Source organism: Somniosus microcephalus, chromosome 12, assembly GCF_052327205.1.
Source record: "Somniosus microcephalus isolate GS21.2 chromosome 12, FLI_Smic_1.0, whole genome shotgun sequence".
Lineage (NCBI taxonomy): Eukaryota > Metazoa > Chordata > Chondrichthyes > Squaliformes > Somniosidae > Somniosus > Somniosus microcephalus.
In genome coordinates this window covers 17293509-17310747 of record NC_140998.1, presented here as the reverse complement: position 1 = coordinate 17310747, position 17239 = coordinate 17293509, and positions in this window count along the sequence as shown.

Genomic DNA, 17239 nt, shown 5'->3' with positions numbered 1-17239 from the left:
TGCTCTCAAGCACCACAGCAAGCAGTGTCGTAATGCATGTGAAATCCATCTTCGCCAGACATGGAATTCCCAGGATTGCCGTTAGCGACAATGGTCCGTGCTTCAACTGTAAGGAGTGGCAACAGTTTGCAGCACATTATGACTTTCAGCATATCACATCCAGTCCTTTGTATGCTCAGTCAAATGGTAAGACAGAGAAAGGTGTTCAAGTTCTCAAGCAGCTACTGAAGAAAGCGACAGAAAGCAAGTCTGATCCTTATCTCGCCCTGCTGAGCTACCGAGCCTCACCTTTAGACTCTGGTTCTTCACCTGCTGAACTACTAATGGGTCGCAAGTTGCGCACCACGCTACCCTGCTGTGCAAAAGAACAGCAAAGTAAGGAACTGAGACAGAGACTTCAACTGTTAAAGCTGAAACAGAAATCACATTGTGACAAGTCATCCAAAACTCTAAAACCATTGACAAGGGATGATGTTGTCAGGATTAAGGATCCAGATGCATGGAACAGGAAAGCTACAGTTCTTGAGGGAGTACGACCAAGGTCAAACACTGTTAGAACTGAGGAAGGACAGATTCTCAGGAGGAACCGCCATTCCCTCCTGAAAACACAAGAAACTATCCAAGAGCAGATTGATGACAATGCCGCAACTGAATCTTGTCATTCACCACCAGAACAATCTCATGAAAACACATCAGACTTACCCGTGCTGAGCAGATCCACACGTGTAGTAAAAAGCCCGATAGACTTAATTTTTGAGTACAAAGAAAAACTATATTGAAAATGTACTGACTGTTGTGAAAATGTTTATGTTTATAGAGCACTAGCAAAAGTGTTACTGATATCATCTTTATCGTTTTTCTTGAAAGTTGATTGATATTGATTTTGTTAACCTCAAAGAAAGGGGGATGTAATGATCAATAACATGTCATTCTAGAATAGTACACTAGGTGGAGCTATAGAGCTGTAGAGCTGTATAGAGCTGTTTGTTTAGTGGTATGTGTTTAAGACTACACTACCCATGATGCATTAGGCTACCCACAAGGCAGTAGTCAAGATGGCTGCCTGCACACAGAAGTACACATGCTGAATCTCTACAGATGCTGTACCTAGAGAACGTGTACTGAATAAATGACCAGCTAGAAGCCAGCTGTTCATAATAAGAATGTCTAGTTATTAATGAACATAACATTACTGTCAGTTTTGGGCGATGTTACTGCCAGTTTTGAGGTGATATTACTACCAATTTTGGAGTGATATTACAGCCAGCTTCAGGATGATATTACTGCCAGATTTGGGATGATATTCCTGCCAGTTCTGGGATGATAGTACTGCCAGTTCTGGTGTGATATTTCTGCTAGTCTTGGGATGATATTACTGACAATTTTAGAGGTAATATTACTGCCAGTTTTGCGTGATATTATTGACAGTTTTGGTGTGATATTACTGCCAGTTTTGGGTGATATTACTGCCATTTTTGGTGCAATATTACTGCCAGTTTTGGGGTAATATTACTGCCAGTTTTGGGGTGATCCTACTGCCAGTTTTGTGGTGATATTACTGCCAGTTTTGGGGTGATAATACTCCCAGTTTTGGGGTAATATTACTGCCAGTTTTGGGATGATATTCCTGCCAGCTTTGGGGTGTTATTACTGCCAGTTTTGGGGTGTTATTACTGACAGTTTTGGGGTTAAATTACTGGTAGTTTTGGGATGATATTCCTGTCAGGTTTTGGGATGATATTCCTGCCAGTTCGAGTGTGCTGCTACTGCCAGTTTTGCTTGATATTACTGCCAGTTTTGGGGTGATATTTCTGCCAGTTTAGGAATGATATTCCTGCCAGTTTTGAGAGCTATTACTGCCAGTTTTGGTGTGATATTACTGCCAGATTTGTGTGATATTACTGCCAGTTGGTGTGATATTTCTGCCTGATTTGGGATGATATTCCTGCCAGTTTTGAGAGATATTACTGCCAGTTTTGGTGTGATATTACTGACAGTTTTGGGATGATATTTCTGCCAGTTTTGGTGTGATAGTACTGCCAGTTTTGGGGTCGTATTACTGCCAGTTTTGTGTGATATTATTGCCAGTTTTGGTGTGATATTACTACCAGTCTTGGGATGATATTACTGACAATTTTAGGGGTAATATTACTGTCACTTTTCGGATGATATTTCTGCCAGTTTTGGGGTAATATTACTTTCTGTTTTGCTGTGATATTACAGTCACTTTTGTGATGATATTCCTGCCAGTTCTGGGGTGATATTACTGCCAGATTTGGGGCGATATTACTGCCAGTTTTGGGGTGCTTTTACTGCCAGTTTTGGTGTGATAATTCTGCCAGTTTTGGGATATTACTGCCATTTTTTTGTTGCTATTCATGCCCGTTCTGCGGTGTTATTACTGCTAGTTTTGGTACGATATTCCTGCCAGGTCTTGGGTGATACTACTGCCAGGTTTGTGGTGATATTACTAACTGTTTTTGGGTAACATTACTTCCAGATTTGGTGCTATATTACTGCTTGTTTTGGGATAATATTACTGCCAGTTTTGGGGTGATCCTACTGCCAGTTTTGGGGTAATATTACTGCCAGTTTTGGGGTGATCCTACTGCCAGTTTTGCATGATATTATTGACAGTTTAGGTGTGATATTACTGCCAGTTTTGGTTGATATTACTGCCATTTTTGCTGCAATATTACTGCCAGTTTTGGGGTAATATTACTGCCAGTTTTGGGGTGATCCTACTGCCAGTTTTGGGGTGATATTACTGCCAGTTTTGGGGTGATACAACTGCCAGTTTTGGGGTGTTATTACTGCCAGTATTGTGGTGTTATTACTGACAGTTTTGGTGTGAAATTACTGGTAGTTTTGGGATGATATTCCTGTCAGGTTTTGGGATGATATTCCTGCCAGTTCTGGTGTGCTGTTACTGCCAGTTTTGCTTTATATTGCTGTCAGTTTTGGGGTTATATTTCTGCCAGTTTAGGAATGATATTCCTGCCAGTTTTGAGAGCTATTACTGCCAGTGTTGGTGTGATATTACTGCCAGTTTGGTGTGATATTTCTGGCAGATTTGGGATGATATTCCTGCCAGTTTTGAGAGATATTACTGCCAGTTTCTGTGTGATAGTACAGCTAGTTTTGGGGTGGTATTACTGCCAGTTTTGGGTGATATTACTGCCATTTTTGGGGTGATATTACTAACAGTTTTAGGGTGATATTCCTGCCAGTTTTGGGATGATATTCCTGCCAGTAATGGGGTGATATTACAGCCAGTTTTGGGATGATATTCCTGCCAGTTATGAGGTGATATTACTGCCAGTTTTGCGTGATATTATTGAAAGTTTTTGGGTGATATTACTGCCATTTTTGAGGAATATTGCGGTAAAGCATTACACATCTGCCCCATATCATCCAGCCACAAATGGATTGGCTGAGAGGTTTGTTCAGACCTTTAAAAAAGCAATAAAGGCGATGTATAACGACAACATACCACTGCAACACAAGGTGGATAATTTCTTGTTTGCTTATCGGAATGCGACACATGCAGTCACCAACCAAGCTCCAGCCATAATGTTCTTTAACCGAAGGTTAAGATGTCACCTGGATTTGCTCAAACCAAGCATAAGACGAGATGTTGAGGATAAGCAATTCCAGCACATCAATGAGAAGCCAACCAGGAGCTTCAAGATAGGGCAACCAGTCTTGGCCCGCGACTACTGAACAGAAAAGTGGCAGCCAGGAATGATATGCACACAGCAGGGACCACTATTGTACACAGTGGACATTGGAGAGAGCATCATGAGACGCCATGCTGACCAGATTCTAGAGTCACAGGAACAAGTCAAACCCATACCATGAGCATGCGCACCTGGTGATGAACCCGAAGTACAGATTGCGTCTACCTCAGAATCAGTGGTATTGGAAGCTGACGAACCAACCAATGACAATGAGCCAGAATCGACTCCGCCGCAAGAACAGGATACTCGAGAAAGGCGCTATCCACACAGGATCAGGAAGCCTCCTCAAAGACTGAATTTATAAATGATTACTTCAGCTGATGTATATAGTACGGAGAAAATTGTAATTGTAATTAGTTATTATTTAATTGTTAAATGAAAGTTATGTACTGTTTATCTAAAAGGGGAGGAATTGTTGTGTATGTACCTTTAAGAGAGAACTGCTTTTATACTGTAGTACTGGCAGTGACCACACCTCTATATAAAGCCGTAGCAGGCTTCTGTACTTTCAGTTCCAGCATACCCTCTGTTCAGTAAACACCAGTTATTACCATTCTCCTGCAGTCCGTGTGTTATTGATATGCGGACACTACAATATCTAGCAAAACTGGTGGGAATATCATCCCAAAACTGGCAATACCAGCTCGCAAAACAGGCAGGAATATCATCCCAAAACTGGCAGGAATGTTATCCCAAAACTATCAGTAATATCACCCCAAACTGGCAGTAATATCCCACCAAAACTGGAAGTAATATTGCTCCAAAACTGGCGGTACTTCCACCCCAAAACTGGCAGTAATTTCACACCAAAACTGGAAGTAATATTACTCCAAAACTGGCAGTAATGTAATCCCAAAACTGGCAGATCACACCAAATCTGGAAGTAATATTAGTCCAAAACTGGCAGTAATATCACCACAAATCTGGCAGTAATATCATCCCAAAACTGGCAGTAAAATCGCCTCAGAATTGGCAGGAATATCACCCAAAAACTGTCAGTAATATCACCCAAAAACTGGCAGAGATATCACGCCAAAACTGGCAGTAATATCACCCCAGAACTGGCAGGAGTATTGTCCGAAAACTGGCAGTAATATCACCCAAATCTGGCTGTAATATCACCCCAGAACTGGCAGGAATATCACCCCAAAACTGGTGGAAAAGTCACACCAAAAGTGGCAGTAATATCATTCAAAATATGGCAGTAATATCACCCAAAAACTGGCAGTAATATCACACCGAGACTGGCAGTAATATCATCCCTGAACTGGCAGAAATATCATCCCAAAACTGGCAGAAATATCATCCCAAAACAGGCAAAAATATCATCCCAAAACTGGCAGTATCATCACCCCAGAACTGGCAGGAATATCATCCCAAAACTGGCAGTAATATCACACCAAAACTGGCAGTAATATCACACAAAAACTGGCAGTAATGTCATCCCAAAACTGGTGGAAATATCATCCAAAAACTGGCAGTAATATCACCCAAAAACTGGCAGTAATATCACCCAAAAACCTGGCAGTAATATCCCACCGAGGCTGGCATTAATATCATCCCAGAACTGGCAGGAATATCATCCCAAATCTAGCAGTAATATCATCCCAAAACTGGCAGGAATATCATCCCAAAACTGGCAGTAATATCACACCAAAGCTGGCAGTAATTTTGCCCCAAAATTGGCAGTAATATCACCCCAGAACTGGCAGGAATATCATCCCAAAACTGGCAGTAATATCACAACAAAACTGGCAGTAATATCGTCCCAAAACTGGCAGGAATATCACACCAAAACTGGCAGGAATATCATCCCAAAACTGGCAGTAATATCACACCAAAACTGGCTTTAATATCTCACAAAAATGGCAGGAATATCATCCCAAAACTGGCAGTAACATCTCACAAAACTGGCAGAAATATCATCCAAAAACTGGCCGGAATATCATCCCAAAACTACCAGTAATATCACCCCAAACCGACAGGAATATCACACCAAAACTGGAAGTATTATTACTCAAAAACTGGCAGTAATATCATTCCAAACCTGGCAGTAATAGGACCGCAAATCTGGCAGTAATATCACCTCAGAACTGGCAGTAATATCATCCCAAAACTGGCAGTAATATCACCTCAGAACTAGCAGGACTATCATCCCAAAACTGGCTGTAATATCTCCCCATAACTGGCAGGAATATCATCCCAAAACTGGCAGTAATATCACCCCAAAACTGGTAGTAATATCACGCCTAAAATGGCAGTAATATCACCCAAAATCCAGCAGTAATATAATATCAAAACTGTCAATAATATCATGCAAAATTGGCAGTAATATCACCCCATAACTGGCAGGAATATCATCCCAAAACTGGCAGTAATATCACCACAAAACTGGCAATAATATCATCCCAAAACCGGCAGGAATATCACCCCAAAACTGGAAGTAATATCACTCCAAAAATGGCAGTAATATCAACCAAAACTGGCAGTAATATCACACCAAAACTGTCAATAATATCTCGCAAAACTGGCAGTAATATCACCCCAAAACTGGCAGTAATATTACCCCAAATCTGGCAGTAATATTGCACCAAATCTGGAAGTAATGGTACCCCAAAACGGTTAGTAATATCACCACAAACCTGGCAGTAGTATCACCCAAGACATGGCTGGAATATCATACCAAAACTAGCAGTAATAACACCGCAGAACCGGCATGAATATCACCAAAAAAATGGCAGTATTATCATCCCAAAACTGGCAGAATTATCACACCAAAACTGGCAGTAACAGCACCCCAAAACTGGCAGTTATATTGCCCCAAAACTGATAGTAATATCACCCCAGAACTGGCCGGAATATCACCCCAAAAGTGACTGTAATATCACAGCAAAACAGGAAGTAATATTACCCCAAAACTGACATTAATATCATGCAAAACTGGCAGAAATATCATCTGAAAAGAGATGGTAATATCATCCCTAAAATTGTCAGTAATAGCATCCCAAAACTGGCAGGAATATCACCCCAAAATTGGTAGTAATATCACCCCAAAAATGGCAGTAATATCAACCAAAACTGGCAGTAATATCACACCAAAACTGTCAATAATATCTCGCAAAACTGGCAGTAATATCACCCCAAAACTGGCAGTAATATTACCCCAAAACTGGCAGTAGGATCACCCCAAAACTGGTAGTAATATTACCCCAAATCTGGCAGTAATATTGCACCAAATCAGGAAGTAATGTTACCCCAAAACGGTTAGTAATGTCACCACAAACCTGGCAGTAGTATCACCCAAGACATGGCTGGAATATCATACCAAAACTAGCAGTAATAACACAGCAGAACGGGCATGAATATCACCAAAAAAATGGCAGTATTATCATCCCAAAACTGGCAGAATTATCACACCAAAACTGGCAGTATCAGCACCCCAAAACTGGCAGTAATATCACCCCAAAACTGATAGTAATATCACCCCAGAACTGGCAGGAATATTACCCCAAAAGTGACTGTAATATCACAGCTAAACAGGAAGTAATATTACCCCAAAACTGGCAGTAATATCACGCAAAACTGGCAGAAATATCATCTGAAAAGTGATGGTAATATCATCCCTAAAATTGTGAGTAATATCATCCCAAGACTGGCAGAAATATCACGCCAGAACTGGCAGAACTATCATCCCAGAACTGGCAGGAATATCATCCCAAACCTGGCAGTAATATCATCCCAAATCTGGCTGTAATATCATTCCAAAATTTGTAGTGATATCACCTCAAAACTGGCAGCAACATCGCCCAAAACTGACAGTAATATAACCACAAAACTGGCAGCAATATCAACCCAAAACTGGTGCAAAATATAACCCCAAAACTGGCAGTAATATCACTCAAAAACTGGCAGTAATATCACTCAAAAACTGGCAGGAATATCACCCAAAAACTGGCAGTAATATCACACCGACACTGGCAGTAATATCATCCCAGAACTGGCAGGAATATCATCCCAAAACTGGCAGGAATATCATCCCAAATCTGGCAGGAATATCATCCTAAAACTGGCAGAATCATTACCCCAGAACTGGCAGAATATCATCCCAAAACTGGCAGTAATATCACACCTAAACTGGCAGTAATATCACACCAAAACTGGCAGTAATATCAACCCAGAATTGGCAGGAATATCGTCCCAAAACTGGCAGTAATATCACACCAAAACTGGCAGTAATATCATCCCAAAACTGGCAGTAATAACTTACCAAAAGTGGCAGAAACATCACGCAAACCTAGCAGTAATATCACACCAAAACTGACAGTAACATCTCGCAAAACTGGCAGGAATATTGTCCCGAAACTATCAGTAATATCACCTCAAACTGGCAGTAATATCACACCAAAACTGGAATCAATATTATGCCAAAACTGGCAGTAATATCACCCCAAAACTGGCTGTAATATCACCCCATAACTGGCAGGAATATCAACCAAAAACTGGCAGTAATATCACATGGACTCTGGCGGGAATATCATCCCAGAACTGGCAGCACTATCATCCCAAAACTGGCAGTATTATCACCCCAGAACTGGCAGGAATATCATCCCAAAACTGGTTGTAATATCACACCAAAACTGGCAGAAATATCACACCAAAACTGGCAGTAATATCGCCCCAAAACTGGCAGTAATATCACCCCAGAACTGGCAGGAATATCATCCCAAATATAGCAGTAATATACCAAAACTGGCAGTAATATCATCCCAAAACTGGCAGTAACATCACACCAAAACAGGCAGAAATGTCACACCAAAACTGGCAGTAATATCTTACAAAACTGGCAGGAATATCATCCTGAAACTGGCAGTAATATCACACCAAAACTGGAAGTAATATTAGTCGAAAACTGGCAGTAATATCACCACAAATCTGGCAGTAATATCATCCCAATATGGGCAGCAAGATTGCCTCAGAACTGGCAGGAATATCATCCCAAAACTGGCAGTAATATCACGCCAGAACTGGCAGGAATACCATCCCAAAACTGGCAGGAATATCACCCCGAAACTGGTAGTAATATCACCCCAAAAATGGCAGTAATATCAACCAAAACTGGCAGTAATATCACACCAAAACTGTCAATAATATCTCGCAAAACTGGCAGTAATATCACCCCAAAACTGGCAGTAATATTACCCCAAAACTGGCAGTAGGATCACCCCAAAACTGGCAGTAATATTACCCCAAATCTGGCAGTAATATTGCACCAGATCAGGAAGTAATGTTACCCCAAAATGGTTAGTAATATCACCACAAACCTGGCAGTAGTATCACCCAAGACATGGCTGGAATATCATACCAAAACTAGCAGTAATAACACCGCAGAACCGGCATGAATATCACCAAAAAAATGGCAGTATTATCATCCCAAAACTGGCAGAATTATCACACCAAAACTGGCAGTATCAGCACCCCAAAACTGGCAGTAATATTGCCCCAAAACTGATAGTAATATCACCCCAGAACTGGCAGGAATATCACCCCAAAAGTGACTGTAATATCACAGCAAAACAGGAAGTAATATTACCCCAAAACTGGAAGTAATATCGCGCAAAACTGGCAGAAATATCATCTGAAAAGTGATGGTAATATCATCCCTAAAATTGTCAGTAATATCATCCCAAAACTGGAAGTAATATCACCCCAAAAATGGCGGTAATATCAACCAAAACTGGCAGTAATATCACACCAAAACTGTCAATAATATCTCGCAAAACTGGCAGTAATATCACCCCAAAACTGGCAGTAATATTACCCCAAAACTGGCAGTAGGATCACCCCAAAACTGGCAGTAATATTACCCCAAATCTGGCAGTAATATTGCACCAAATCAGGAAGTAATGTTACCCTAAAATGGTTAGTAATATCACCACAAACCTAGTAGTAGTATCACCCAAGACATGGCTGGAATATCATACCAAAACTAACAGTAATAACACCGCAGAACGGGCATGAATATCACCAAAAAAGTGGCAGTATTATCATCCCAAAACTGGCAGAATTATCACACCAAAACTGGCAGTATCAGCACCCCAAAACTGGCAGTAATATCGCCCCAAAACTGATAGTAATATCACCCCAGAACTGGCAGGAATATCACCCCAAAAGTGACTGTAATATCACAGCAAAACAGGAAGTAATACTACCCCAAAACTGGCAGTAATATCACGCAAAACTGGCAGAAATATCATCTGAAAAGTGATGGTAATTGTAAAGTCTGTGGGTTGTGCAGTTAATAACGACACAGACTTCAGGAGTAACAAACAAACAGGACTTTACTATTCGAAGGTCAGGGCGAATCTGCCCTATAAATCATGCCACAGCACTTATATACCGGTGTGGTCACCGTCGGTATTACTGTATACAGAAGCCAAACAAGTAGTGCCACACCTAAAATAGTTCTCTTAAAGGTGAACGGTTACATACAATAGTCTCTTAAAGGTAGACGGTTACATACACTACAATCCTCCCTTTTTAGCTTACAACATACGTATTCCCCATTAAACATAACATATATTCAACTTCATGTAAAACAATTTACAGATATAGTCTCTGCGGAAAACAGTTCACAGGTTCAGTCTCTGTGGGAACAGTTCACAGATTCAGTCTCTGGTCTTGACTCGGTCCGAACAACATCTCTGTGGTGTAGCCGGTTCACATTGCTAGCGTGACTCATCCAATAGTCTTTCCCTTGACGTAACAGCTTGAACTTCCGTCCTGCTGAACCAGCAGTGCTGACTTTTACAAACAGCTGGACTGCCTTCGTAATTTTTCCCTACTTTCCCATTAGAAGTAATAATGATTTAGATGGTTATCATCTTCGGCTTCGTCTTTTCCTTTTTTGCTTCTTGGAGACTCTCGGGGCTCCCTTATCAGCTGCCAGCTGTAGCGCCACCATCTCCCTATGTTCTTTAGACTTTAAGTGCTTCATCCTGATTTCTGCACTTTGGGAGTTTTCATCACAAGCTGGGCAGACCAAGTCCTCGTAATATTCCGTGTCACTCAACAGGTCATGGTAATATTCGGTGTCATCCTGAGCTAGTCTAGCGAGAGGGCCTGCTACTTCTTCCTTACCCAACTGGATGTTAGCCGACTGTTGTTCCCTCCCTAGACATCTTTCCTGAAGAGACTTCTTTATGCGTTCATATTCATCCCACTCTTCCTGGGTTTCCTGCAAATCCTTCACTAATGACTTCAATACTTCCCCTTCCATCGGAGATTGATTGATCGGGCTATTCAATCCTTCTACTGGAGCATCTGTTTCAACAGTCTGTTGTTCCCATTGACGTGATTCAGCGTACTTTTGGCATCCCAGTAAAATCCATGTTGCACCCTCAGCTATATCCGTAACTTTTGAGAGCTCCGAACTCCTTCCCTCTGAAGATTGAAGCTCGTGTTCAGATTGTTCCCATTGCAGAGTCTTGTCCCTCAACATATGAAGGAGTTGGCTGACCGTTAACTCTTCCGCGGGAACACTGTGAATCAGAGTCTTCTCCATTTCATCCACCTTTTCCTCCAATGCTTTCACCTTCTTTTCCTCTTGGACTTTGGCTTTCAGCGCTCGGAGAAGTTGTGCCATGATGCTATCTAGCTCTTGTGCCATGATGCTCTCTAGCTCATGTCTTACAGTCTCTGTGTTTCTTACAGTTTCCTTTTCTTCCGCTGAAAGGATTCCCAGTTGAATCTGTTCTTCAAGTTGTTGAACCTCGGTCATTGCCGCCTCATATTTGTCTTGGGTTTCCTTCAATAATTTTCTGAGTTCTTGGACATCTTGCCTTTCATGTTCTGCCATGTCTTTCACCTCTAATTTCTCCTCTATGGATGGAACTTCTACCGATGAGTCTGTCTTGGCCTTGAGCTCATCAAGAATTTCCTGCAGCCTTTGGACTTCTTGCTCATGTTCAACCTTTAGTTGCTCATATGCTTCTACTGAAACTAGCTTTTCGGAGGTTGCCGAGTTAACCCCCTCCAGAATTGTAGCCTGGGCCTGTTCATACTGTTCTTTCAACTTCTCACACTCCGCTTGTAAGGAGTCGTAGAGAAGAACTGGAATAAAATCCTGGCTTCCTGAAGATTCCTCTTCATTTGCTTCTTTCGCAATTTTCTGTTGGAGTCCAGCCAAGGCTGCTATGCTATCTGGCTCTCGAAGTCTCACTGCCATCAAATCTTCTTTATTCTTGCAGTCTATCTCAGCCATTTTCCCTTTACTTTAATTTAACTGAGTGAGTAGTCCCTTATTCTGGGCTGAGAGATATTGCACCTTCTCCTGTAGACCATTGCACTCCTTCTCTGCTCGACAAAGCTGGTTACTGCTGATTTGGTTCTGTGTTTCAAGTTCCAACATCCTTTGCTTAGCTTCTTTCAGTTTCGCCCCTATAAGCTCCTCTTGCAACATGGCCACATTATTCTCATCAGGTAAAGAAGCGTTTCTCTTTTCTATGTCCAAGATTTTTTTCTGCATCTCTTTAAGTGCACACTGCGATTCAGCTTCTCTTAACCTTGCCTGCACTAGCTCCGTCTCCAATTGCAGAACAAAATCCTCAGTGTAGCGTGGTTTGCCTTTATGCTGTATCTCTAGATCATGCAAATATTCTAACTCCTGAACATCAGAAGGGAGATGTGATCGGTAATTGGTCACGATGGCTCTATGGTCGCTCTCTGCTTGAGCTAGCTGCTTCTGTTGTCTTTCCAGATTCTCCCATTCGGTGTCATAGAACTTTTTCATTGTTTTCATCTCTTGTACGAGATGGTAACTCAATTGTTCTAATTGTTGTCGTTGTTCGGTGGAGTTCTGTTCTGAAACTTTGTTCTTCTCTGGAGCATAAGCCTTTATGCATGCCTTCGTTTTTCCAACCTTCATCGGCAAGTCCATTTCAGCCTTGTCTTTCATATTTGGGTTGGTCTTATCGTCATCCGTTTCAGAATCTGAGCTGCTTGTCTGCACCGAGTCCTCACTCGTTAGGGCTTTTAGATAGTGCCATTCCCTGTCTATTTTCTTGATCCACTCCCGTCCTAGAAGTGGTGGTCCTCCCTCATGTAGTACATATAAGTTCATTCTTGGGTGTTCTTTACCCCTATCTCTCACTTTGACTCTTATCTTTCCCATGGGGTATACTTTATGCCCCGTGTATGTCTGCAATACGAACTTGGTATCTCTTAAGGGTATATGTGAGAATAGCCAGTGGTAATCCCTTCGATTTATGACTGATAGAGCTGATCCAGTGTCCAACTCCATTTTCACTTGGATTCCAGCTATTTTCAGCATGACCCAGATAGTTTGTAGGTCAGCTTCCTTACTCACATTGTGAATTCTCAGACTACCCAGCTCCTGGCCGTTTGGGTCTGAGTCTGAATTCTGTTCGTCTGAACTCTTCTCAGCCACCTTGTGTACCTTGTTGTACCTTTCCTGTGATGGCTTCCTTTGGTTGTTGGTCCTTTGGTTGTTGGTCTTCTTCCCTGACCGGCATACCTTAGCTATGTGACCCAGTTTGCCACATTTCCTACATTCCTGGTTCTTAAACCAGCATTGGTTCTGGTCGTGTGTTGTCTTCCCACAACGATAGCATTTTGTTGTTGTCGAGGTAATTTGATCCACACTTAGTGCTGCTGTCTTTAGCTGCATTTCCGCAGTTCCCTTCGCTGCGGCTTCGTGCGATGCTGCAATAAGGACAGCCCTGTCAAGTGTAAGGTCGTTCTCTTCGAGTAGTCGCTTTTGCATTCCTTCCTTTGCCAACCCGCACACGAACTTGTCTCGCAATGCCTCTGTCAGATTCCCTCCAAACTGGCAGTATTTCGCTAGTCTACGCAGTTCGACCAAGTATTCTGCGTTGCTTTCGTCTTTCCGTTGCGTTCTCGCATAGAATTTGAATCGTTCAGCCAACATCAACGGTGTAGGGTTCAAGTGGTCCTTCAGGACAGCCACAATATCATCGAAAGTCTGATCCGTCGGTTTAGCTGGTGCTAGTCGATGCTTCAAGAGCCCGTATGTCTTTGCGCCCATCGAGTTCAGCAAGGTTATAGCTTTGTCATCTTCTTTTATTTTATTGGCCTCACAATAGATCTCAATGCATTCCATGTACGTGGCCCAGTCTTCTACCTCAGAATTAAAATCGTTGATGTTACCATGCTTAGGCATCTTCCTCTCTTTGGGAACAACACAAGTATTTCTTTAAATTATTATTTCTTTTTTTTTCTAAGATGGCGGCTTTTCCCGCGAAAATGGCGGTTTCCCGCTCTTTCCTTCTCTCCCCGCCCCTTCAATGGCGGTTTCCCGCGTCTGTCGTCTTCTCCGCCTAATGGCGGCTTCCCGCGTTTCTTCCCTGGTGGGAGGGGTACGCTTTCCCCACAGCGGACAGGTTCAGCCGCTGGGCTGGCTCTCGCACAGTTCCCCTTACTCGGCTCTGTCTCTCTCTCTCCCGCCCGCTCGGCTCTACCGGCGCTGGGTACTCCCGTTGGCGGAGAACAGTTCAGCCGCTGGACTGGCTCTCGCGCAGTCTCTCTCCCCTTGCTCGGCTCTGTCTCTCTCTCTCCCGCCCGCTCGGCTCTACTGGCGCTGGGTACTCCCGTTGGCGGAGAACAGTTCAGCCGCTGGACTGGCTCTCGCGCAGTCTCCCTTGGTCGGCTCTGTTTCTCCCGCACGCTCGGTTCCCATTCGCCTCCCAGCCCTCTCGCAGTCCGGTGCTTCCCTCCCCGGCTGCGGCTGAGTTTCTCTCTTCCCGCGCCTACGCTCCCGGTCTCAGCGCTTCGTGGCTTCGGTCGCTGCCCGGCTTTCCCGCCGATCGCGGTCTGGCTGTCTCACGACGCCGTTGGACCCGACTTTCCGTCCGGCTCCTTTCCCCCTCAACCGTGGTCGAGTGCACAGCCCTTATCCTCCGGATATTCTTTACACTTTCCCTTACTCACAGTCTCCGTGGCCACCTTGCTTCCTGCTGATCGGCTCACTCCGCACCGTGGCAGAAGGGACAGTCAGTGCCTGTTGCTGATGGAAGCTTTTGTTGCTAAAGTCTTCCTCCTTTCTATTGCTGCAGCCTCGTGTTTTCTCCCAGCAGAACGACGAGGGCGGTTGCCTCTCTTCGACGCTCTTTAGTTGCTTTGGTAGTCTTGCCGCAGGGTACGATCGGACTCGTCGCCACTGTAAAGTCTGTGGGTTGTGCAGTTAATAACGACACAGACTTCAGGAGTAACAAACAAACAGGACTTTACTATTCGAAGGTCAGGGGGAATCTGCCCTATAAATCATGCCACAGCACTTATATACCGGTGTGGTCACCATCGGTATTACCGTATACAGAAGCCAAACAAGTAGGGCCACACCTAAAATAGTTCTCTTAAAGGTGAACGGTTACATACAATAGTCTCTTAAAGGTAGACGGTTACATACACTACAGTAATATCATCCCTAAAATTGTCAGTAATATCATCCCAAGACTGGCAGAAATATCACACCCGAACTGGCAGAACTATCATCCCAGAACTGGCAGGAATATCATCCCAAACCTGGCAGTAATATCATCCCAAATCTGGCTGTAATATCATTCCAAAATTTGTAGTGATATCACCTCAAAACTGGCAGCAACATCGCCCAAAACTGACAGGAATATAACCACAGAACTGGCAGCAATATCAACCCAAAACTGGTGCAAAATATAACCCCAAAACTGGCAGTAATATCACTCAAAAACTGGCAGGAATATCACCCAAAAACTGGCAGTAATATCACACCGAGACTGGCAGTAATATCATCCCAGAACTGGCAGGAATATCATCTCAAAACTGGCAGGAATATCATCCCAAATCTGGCAGGAATATCATCCCAAAATTGGCAGAATCATTAACCCAGAACTGGCAGAATATCATCCCAAAACTGGCAGTAATATCACACCTAAACTGGCAGTAATATCAACCCAGAATTGGCAGGAATATCATCCCAGAACTGGCAGTAATATCACACCAAAACTGGCAGTAATTTCATCCCAAAACTGGCAGTAATAACATACCAAAACTGGCAGAAACATCACGCAAATCTGGCAGTAATATCACACCAAAACTGACAGTAACATCTCGCAAAACTGGCAGGAATATTGTCCCAAAACTATCAGTAATATCACCTCAAACTGGCAGTAATATCACACCAAAACTGGAATAAATATTACGCCAAACTGGCAGTAATATCACCACAAAACTGGCTGTAATATCACCCCATAACTGGCAGGAATATCAACCAAAAACTGGCAGTAATATCACATGGACTCTGGCAGTAATATCATCCCAGAACTGGCAGCACTATCATCCCAAAACTGGCAGTAATATCATCCCAAAAGTGGCAGGAATATCATCCCAAAACTGGCAGTATTATCACCCCAGAATTGGCAGGAATATCATCCCAAAACTGGTTGTAATATCACACCTAAACTGGCAGAAATATCACACCAAAACTGGCAGTAATATCGCCCCAAAACTGGCAGTAATATCACCCCAGAACTGGCAGGAATATCATCCCAAATCTGGCAGTAATATACCAAAACTGGCAGTAATATCATCCCAAAACTGGCAGTAACATCACACCAAAACAGGCAGAAATGTCACACCAAAACTGGCAGTAATATCTTACAAAACTGGCAGGAATATCATCCTGAAACTGGCAGTAATATCACCCCAAAACTGGCAGTAATATTACCCCAAAACTGGCAGTATAATCCCCCCAAAACTGGCAGTAATATTACCCCAAATCTGGCAGTAATATTGCACCAGATCAGGAAGTAATGTTACCCCAAAACGGTTAGTAATATCACCACAAACCTGGCAGTAGTATCACCCAAGACATGGCTGGAATATCATACCAAAACTAGCAGTAATAACACCGCAGAACCGGCATGAATATCACCAAAAAAATGGCAGTATTATCATCCCAAAACTGGCAGAATTATCACACCAAAACTGGCAGTATCAGCACCCCAAAACTGGCAGTAATATCGCCCCAAAACTGATAGTAATATCACCCCAGAACTGGCAGGAATATCACCCCAAAAGTGACTGTAATATCACAGCAAAACAGGAAGTAATACTACCCCAAAACTGGCAGTAATATCACGCAAAACTGGCAGAAATATCATCTGAAAAGTGATGGTAATATCATCCCTAAAATTGTCAGTAATATCATCCCAAGACTGGCAGAAATATCACACCCGAACTGGCAGGACTATCATCCCAGAACTGGCAGGAATATCATCCCAAACCTGGCAGTAATATCACCCCAAATCTGGCTGTAATATCATTCCAAAATTTGTAGTGATATCACTTCAAAACTGGCAGCAACATCGCCCAAAACTGACAGTAATATAACCACAGAACTGGCAGCAATATCAACCCAAAACTGGTGCAAAATATAACCCCAAAACTGGCAGTAATATCACTCAAAAACTGGCAGGAATATCACC